General features: G+C 48.8%; 1 pseudogene; it reads left to right on the top strand.

The window, feature by feature from the left end:
• The first annotated feature begins 7,219 nt into the window (after positions 1–7,219).
• On the top strand, positions 7,220–7,841 carry LOC101566543 (annotated as a pseudogene).
• The last annotated feature ends 656 nt before the right edge of the window (positions 7,842–8,497 follow it).

Below are 8,497 nucleotides of genomic sequence, written 5' to 3'. Positions count from 1 at the left end.
GGGCGGGCGGCGGCGCCCAGGGTGCGCGGCAGCGGCAGCGGCCTCCGGTGCGCCCGCCCTCAGCCTCCGCAGCCAGGCAGCAGGCGGGCGGGCAGGCTCATCTTTCCTCTCCTGCGGCCCCGATCACATGGATCCCTCTGTGAGCCTTCCCTGCCCGAGCCCGGGCGGGCGGCGCGGACGCAGTAAGGAGGCGCGGGGACCCCTCCCCTGCCCTGGCCGCCGGGCGCTCTGCAGTCTTAAAGCCGCAGCCGCGGAGGAGCGCAGCCCATCTGGAGGCTGGACCGACCCGCGCGCAGCCCGCACGGTCACGCACCGTCAGCGGCGTGCGTCCGGAGACTGAGACCTCCCTGCCTGCAGCCCCAGATTTTTAGTTATTTTCCGGCCGGTTGCTAATGAAGCTATGGCCAGAAGTGACCATTCCGGAAGGTGGCTGGCTAAGCAGGGGTGACCATGAAATAAATGCTCGCAATTCAATAGCGTGGACAGCTGTATTCAGATTCCAGAGGTATCGACTCCCAGAATCAAAGTACAGCTCATTTGCTAGAGGAAAATGCTGCTTCCAGGTCCTTGCAGCTACTATAGAAGAGCTCTGTGATTTTTGGGGCTCGTTTCTAATTCTCAGGAATAGATGGTAGAAGACAAATACAAGCAGTTCCAATGTTGCTTTCCGAATGGTGCCCATTTTTAAAAATACTGATTAAAATTGCTGATGATGTATGTAATCCCAAACCTGGAACCAACCCCTGACACACATTTGGGCAAAGCCAGGATAGCGTGTCCCTGAGGTTCTGTGTGAGGTTCGTGAAGTTACAATGACATTCAAATAAAGCTCATGGCTTTGTGGAAATCATGACTTGCACGGCTGGAATGCACCCCGATTTCAGATCAAGGTAGAAGGCTGGGAGGGTACGGAGTACAGAGAAGGCATTTAGGGGAGCCAGGAGGGGCGGCTCCCTGGGAGATGAGTGCCAAGTGGGCTGGTGTCTGCTGCCCAGGCTGCATGTGCCCCTCCACGTCAAACACACCTTGCAGAGCTTACAAAATAACATAGGAGAAGCAAATGGGGAGGCAGACAAAATGGTGCTTTACCAGGGCCGGGCACAAGATGGCCAGGCCCTGTGTGTGAGGAGGGTCAGCTGAGCTGGTGCCGCACTGGCTGCCGTGGCTCTGCAGCTGCAGGTGGTCACGTGCTGCTGCCCACTCAGGCTGCACCTCCTGCCCTGCCTGGCTGCACTCTGGAGCCCAGTATCCTCTGGCACTGCCTTCACCAGGCGTTTACTCCTGGGCCTTCCCAAATGCAGTCTAGGAAGGTAGGCCACAGGCCTGGTTTTCCTTCCTGCACTGAGTTGATGCCCCCACCCTTTCGTGTACACAGTCACTGCACACCTGCAACCTGAATAGTTAGCTGCTCAGGCACCAGGGTGAGCAACAGCCTCCACTTGCCAGAAACGGGGCTCACACGTGTTGCACGAGCCTCTATGTGCAGGATGGAAACCATCAGCGCTCCAACTACTGTGGCTGTAAAGCTAAGGTGCCATGGGCCTGGCACAGTAATGGCTATGGTCTCACAAGGTTTGGAAATAGGGCTGGCTGCATTATTTGGGAAAGTTCACTATAAAATAAAAATGGACAGCTCCTGTTTCAAAAAGGAAATAAAGCTTCCTTCAAGGAAGCTCTGAAAGTGAAGAACTCTTTCCTTTTGACAAATCATGTGTCTTTCACGTGCAGCTTCATGCCTGCTTCCCTTGGGCATGAGAATGGTCTGAGGACAGTGTAGCCCCTTAGCAATGCCATGGCTTTTCTGGAGATACAAGGTAGCATCAGCAGCCCAGACCCACCCTGGTTGCTTCTCTACCCTCAGCATGCCCCGTGCCCAGGCACCAGCTAATGTTGGGGAAATAGGGAAGTAGTTTCTCTCTCCCACCAGCCACTGCCCCAACATGTGACCCCATGAGACGTTGCAGACTCCAAGCAAGGAAGTAGTGTGTACCTGGACCACAAAGGGTCAGAGGCTCACTAATGTGGAAAATGTTAGGATACTGCCAGCCTGGGGTAGGTACTGTAGTTGCCAACTTCTACCCTGTGATACCACACAGCACATGCACAAACATAGTGTTCCAGATTACCACCAGGAGTGAGTAGGGGTGTGGGCAACAGTAGGCAGTGCTGGCAGAGTGGAGCAGGTAGCAAGGCTCCATCACCCCAGCAGGTGTAGAAAACATAAATCCAAGGATACTGTTATCAGAAATTTCCAGATTGGGGCAGCATAGCATGGGGCCTAATGCAACCTGCAGAAAGGTGCTGTTGCTACCCCAATAAGCCAGCTGATTTAGTCATGTTCTCTTTGCTGGGCCAAAATATTCAACACTGCAACTTCAAGGAGGAAAAGTTTACTTTGGCTCACAGTTTCAGTGGGTTCAGTCCACCATCAGCTGGCTCTAAGGCAGAGAGAGCACAATAAAGGAAAGATGCTTAACCCAGTGTTTGGAAAGCAGGGAGAGAGAAGACAGGAAACAAGGACACACCCTTCCAGGCCACACTCTCAGTGACTAGCCTCTAACCAGAGCCCAACTCCTGACAGCACACTCAACCAGGAGCCTGTCCATAGGAGGACCCCCTGGTGTGTACAGCACCCTCATGACCCAATCTCCTTCCCAAAGTTCTACCTCTGAACACATGAGACTTCTGGAGACATTTGAGATCCAAACCCTAACACCAGTCCCCTACAGTTCACTATCTAATGGGTCTGCCATGGACCTAATGTGTTAAAGCTTTACAGTAGGCCTTACTTGTGCACCAAACTCTCCTTTCCAATGTAATTATGTAATGTACTTCAGTAGGGAAATACATATAGGGAAACAGTCATGGGTTGGACACTTCCTACTGATCAGTGAGTATCCCCAAGGCCCAGTAAACTACACTCTTGTAGACTGGAGTAAAGATCTCCGCTACAGACAGCAGAACTTTCCCTCTTCTATGTCCTCCACAGAGAGTGTAGTGGAAATTCATAGGTGAAGGTCAGCCCTCCACACTCTCCATCATGGAAGGCCTTTGGAGAAAGCCTCCACATAGTTGAACCTCTGGATCAGTTCTGATGTCAACAGGCAGTCACATTAGTTGAAGGACTCACTGTATCCCAACATCATCTCATCGTAACTTCTGCTCCTGCCACCTACAGTGGATCTGCTTCCACACAAGGTCACCTTCTGAGGGACTGCTTGCTTGGAATCACACGGTATCCTTGGGCAAGGGAGGGCCACAATTTAACTTGCAACAGGACCCAAGATGCCTGCAAACAAAAGAACAAAAAGAAGCACAGGAGGGTTTTCTGAGACATGGACTACAGGAACACCTCAGACTTGGATATGCACCAACAGTCAGCTGCACAGGTGCCTGAAAGGACTTTGGGATGCAGGTTTACCCTCCTGCCTGAGGCTCAGACTTTATTCTGAGTCTCAATTTCTGTATGGGAAGAATGGATTGATTGATTGATTGATTGATTGATTGATTGTATCCAGGATCGAATTTAGGACCTTGGGCTTCCCAGGCAGGCACTTATGCCTCTGAGCTATCTCCCCAGCTCAATAATGGATTCATAATACCTGCTCTTCTGATTGTGTAAGATCAGTGAGGCAACTAGAGGAGACACATGAAAGCACTCTGAGAAAGGTTGCACAGAGAACTACAGTGTCATTGCTGTCTACAACAGGACCTAATAGGACACTGGGTAAGAACAGGACTTGACAACAACTCTTCTGCCATGGGTGTTTGTATTCCACAGAAGCTGGGCACCATCACCTCTGCAATTGAAAATGCAGAGGTCAGATGACCGTGAATGCCAGCATCAACCCTCCTGTTGCTTCTTCCTCAGGGACATGGAGAGCTCTGCTCCCTACAGGTTCTGGGGTGTGAAGATGGGCAGCAGGCTGGGAAGGGCACAGAGCCCTTGGCTGCTTGACCTGAGAGGACATTGGTGCCATTGTTGCACAACCATGTGGACATTCACACCACCACACAAGTGAAATCGGCGCACCTTTGAGATTTTACCTTTACGGTGTGTGAAGACAGAAAAAAATGACAATACAAGGTCCCTGTGAATTTCACAGTTCACTGAAGGATTCAAATAAGAATTCTAATAGTTTAATGAGATAAATGGTATAATTGAAATTTTCATATTTAATTCAGCTGGCTGGTGCATGTATGTGAGCCTTATGTTTATATGGCTATGTGTTTCTGTGCATGTGCTTGTATGTGGCTTGAAGTTTTTTTGTGTTTGCATGTTGAGTGTTTGTGCATGGAGCCTTGTGTGAGAGTGCATTGAGTGTATTTCTCCATGTGTTTCTGTGTGGTATGTTTGTTCCATGTGTTTGTGTCTATGTCTCTGTGGGACTTCTGTGTGGTTGTTTTTTTTAATTTTTAAAAAATCTTTTATTTATGTACTTATGTATTTATTTATGTATTTATTTAGTACCTCCTATGCAGCTCTGACTCATAGTGATCCTCCTGTCTCAGCTTCCCCAGCACTGGGATTACAGGCATGCACCACCATGCCCAGTCTCAGTGGCTGGCATGGCATGCGTGGGCTTCTGGGGCTATCATGGAGTGTGATATTGTGCTTGCCCAGTAGGCACTTAGATCACTGAGCTATCTCCCCAGCCCTGGGGTTGTGTATTTTTACATGTGTGTTATATATTTGTATATGGCATTTATAAGCATGTTTCTTTGTAGTATGCGTTTGTTTTCTGTGTGTGTTGCCTTTGTATATGTGATACATTTGTGCATGCATTTGTGTTTTCATGTGCATGTCTATGTGTTGTATCTGCCTACCTGATGTGTACTTGTGAGGCTGTGTCTGCATGTGTGCGTGTGTGTGCATGTGTGTGTGTGTGTGTGTGTGTGTGTGTGTATGCACACAGCCACACAGATGAAGAAGGTTTCCTTGGATGCTGCAGAGCCCAAGTGAAGGAGCAGCAGCTTCCCAGGGGACAGAACTGCCTGTAGAGCAGCTCCACGTGGCTGGAAACATGACGGGAAAGGGAGGACTCATGCAGGGATCACTGGGCTTTACAGTGAAGGCAGCAGACACAGTGACGTGTGATAAAAAGATCGGATACCTTCGGATTTGCATCTGGGAAACAGCCCCTTCTAGGGACCTGATGGAGAACATCCTTGAGGATGTGAAGATCCAAAGAGACCTTTGGAAAACTAGATGAGTCCAGGAGGAATGACAGAGCCCTGAGGAAGTGGTAGAGCTGGAATGCACACATTTGTGTCTTTTTTTTTTTAATAGTACTGTAGCCTTCCCATCTAGCTACATCCCCAACCTTTTGGTGTTCTTTTAGTATTTGTTTCAGACTGGGTCCCTCTAAGTCCCTAATTTGTCCTAGCATGGCTCATACATACAGTCCTTTCTCAGCCTCCCAGAGTGCTGGGATTTCAGGCATGCATCTCCCCCTCTGGCTCACCTGTGTCTTCCAGTATTGAGAGATTTTTGCAAGGACATTGACATACTTTACCAGTCACCACATGGCAGTCATATCACTGTCAGGACGGTAGCTGTCCAGGGTCCCCAAGAAGTGATTGGGGCTGCTGCTGCTCATCGCACTGGAGTCTGTTCGCCCCATCAGGAGATGCCAAAAGGAACCTTCCAGGCTTCAGATGGTGCAGCTACACCCAGACAAGTCCAGTGTCATTCAGGAAAGCACCCAGGCAGGCAGGAACAGAGTTTGGCCAGAATCCAAGCACATCACTCAGGCCCAGGGAAAACTGATCCCTTCTGAAGAGGAAAGCATGAGGAAGGTTCTCAAAGTGAGCCCAAGGGTCCCTGCTTGGCATCTGTGAGGACAGTAACCTCCGGCAAGGACCAAGGAACCACTATCTCTTGGAGCCTAGATTCATCTCCACACCAACCCACACACTAGTCTCATCCAAAGAAGGTGTACCTATGACATGTGTGCCACAGTTTGTATCACTGAAAGCTCTACAAGGTTGATTGACACCATTGGTCTCATCTCTACAGAGCAGCCAGCATGACCCCCACAGTGCTTGTGTGCACACACTCAAACATTGGATGTAGCGGTTGACTTCCAAGCACTGAAACACAATACCCAACGCTCTCAGTTTAAAAGAAGAGAGGTTCAGTTTGCCTCATAGCTTGGGGAGACTCAGTCCATAGTCAGCAGACTTTAACACAGGACCATCTTAGTGGTAGAGTGCGGTGAAGCCAAGATGCTTAGCTCACAATGCAGGAGGGAGGCAGTGCTGCAGAGACATGGGCCGGAGGAGTCTGTATACCATACCCACCCAGACACATCCAAAACATGCTTCATATAACCCACCATCTCCTCAGCAGTTCCCAAAGCCAGCCGCACCCTAACTACCACATGGGATCACAGCAAGCCCTGTTCTAACTCCCATTTTCTTCCAGTCTTGTGTAGGGTGAGATCCAACGTCCTTACCTCAGGTTGTCTCCCCTAACCACTTCTAATCCAAGGGATCCTCTATGACATTCTTACCCACACATGGGGCAGTCACAACTCCATGAATTTTCCTCAACATTCTGGCACATTCTCTCACTTTTCCTCAGTTTTTCATGGCTCATACCCTCAACCATGACCCCAAATCCAATACTCTCTCTTCAGACAGCCCCCAGCCAACATGCAGGACCACTGATGTTCTCTGCCATTTCTATCTCTTCCAAGCCTTGTCTTCTGTACAGTGGCTTATAAATCCAGTTTATAATTTCTCCATTGCCTGGCTCACCTGCATGATGACCTCCACATCCAGCACACCAAGGATGCTCAGCGTGTACTAAGGACTCATGAGTATGTGCTCAATGGTGAGAATCAGACTAGGTTTTAAAAGAACTTTCACACAGGACAAGACCCAACACAGGGTCTCTCACCAGCATACCTTCCTGTCATTGTCCTGGGATACCAAATCTGGATAGTGAAGAAGGATATCCAGTTGGAGTAATAAGACATAGATGGTAGGACCAAGCGCCCTGCAGCTCAGGTTGTGGTGCAGCTCAGGCCTCAGCACAGGGACCCCAGGGCCAGGCTGGGGAGGGCAGCATGCCCGGGCAGCACGAGGAGACAGCAGGCATGCGGCCTGCTATTGGCAGCCCCTCCACCCTCTCAGGGCCCACCTGCCCAGGACTCAGGACCTGCTGCAGGACGATGGTGTACTGGATCAGCTCCTGGGCCATCGTGTTGGCGGGATGATGTATGGGATTGTTTTTGCTATGTGCACAGTGATTGAAACAACAGCAGATCATACAGTTGCCCAGTTTCCCTTGTACTATGAGATGAAGATTGCTTTTGTCTTATGACTACTCTGCCCTCATACCAAAGAAGCAAGTTTAATATATAAAAAGTTCCTTCATCCATTTCTTTCTTCAAAAGAAAGGGAAATTGATTCTATTGTACGAACCAGGGAACGAGGCTATGAGACTGTGGTAAACTTTGGGCGACAAGGTCTAAACTTAGCAGCTACTGCTGCTGTCACTGCAGCAGTGAAGGGTCAAGGGGCAATAACTGAGCATTTAAGAAGTTTCAGTATGCATGACTTAAGGGCCATCCAGGGCAACAAGCCCGTGGGACAAAGACCTTACTAGCCTTTACCAGAAGCAAAAGAGGTAAGTCAGTCAGCAGCCTATGGAACCCCACTACAAGATGGAGATGACAAAACGATGAGGAAGCAGACAGGATGTACTCAGATGATGAGATGGCGACACACAGGGGCCTGTGAAGATCACAGGCATGAAGTCCGTGAAAACCGTCAAAGGCCAGGAGGAGGTGTCCTAAGGCTCACTAAAGCACGAGGTGAAGAGGCCACCCTAGGGGTACTTTTAGTCATCCAGCTTCCAGTGTCCTGAGACAAGTAATGCTAATAAGACAACTTCATCTTCTAAAACATTACCTTCAGGATTTACATGTCACAGTGATTCCTCACATTGTGGCAGTGATAAGATTCGGTTTCATGAATTTAAATATTTTTATTTCTCTTACAATTATTTTGAATGTTGACTAATAAAGGTAATCATAAGGGCATATTAAGAAAAGGAAATAGATGATGGGTAGATGATAGATAGATGATAGATAGATAGATAGATAGATAGATAGATAGATAGAGAAAAACTTCTTAGATGTCAAACCAACTTCCATAAACATTTCATCAAAATAAATATTTCTCTACTCAGCACTTGAAAGGTGCCTTGCTGATAGGCAGTATTATGAGTTATTTTTTTTTAAATGAAGACAGGCACTGAGCCTAGGGATTTCAATTGTAAGGAGAGGTCGAAACAGGGTTCATATCAAATGCATTTTAGAAGCAGAGAACCCTTCAAAGGGAAATGTAGCCTGTGTGTGCAGCACATGTCTTGCTTACATCCCGCTGGGACTTCACGGAGGAGGCTGGGAAGGAGGGGTTGGGCAACCACACCAACGAAATGTTTCTCCACTATACTTGCCTGGGTCTCAGACCACAGGGATGCAAC

Source organism: Octodon degus, unplaced genomic scaffold (genome assembly GCF_000260255.1).
Source record: "Octodon degus isolate 3935 unplaced genomic scaffold, OctDeg1.0 scaffold00045, whole genome shotgun sequence".
Lineage (NCBI taxonomy): Eukaryota > Metazoa > Chordata > Mammalia > Rodentia > Octodontidae > Octodon > Octodon degus.
The sequence above is the reverse complement of the archived record's forward strand: the minus strand, read 5'-3'. Positions and strand labels throughout refer to the sequence as shown.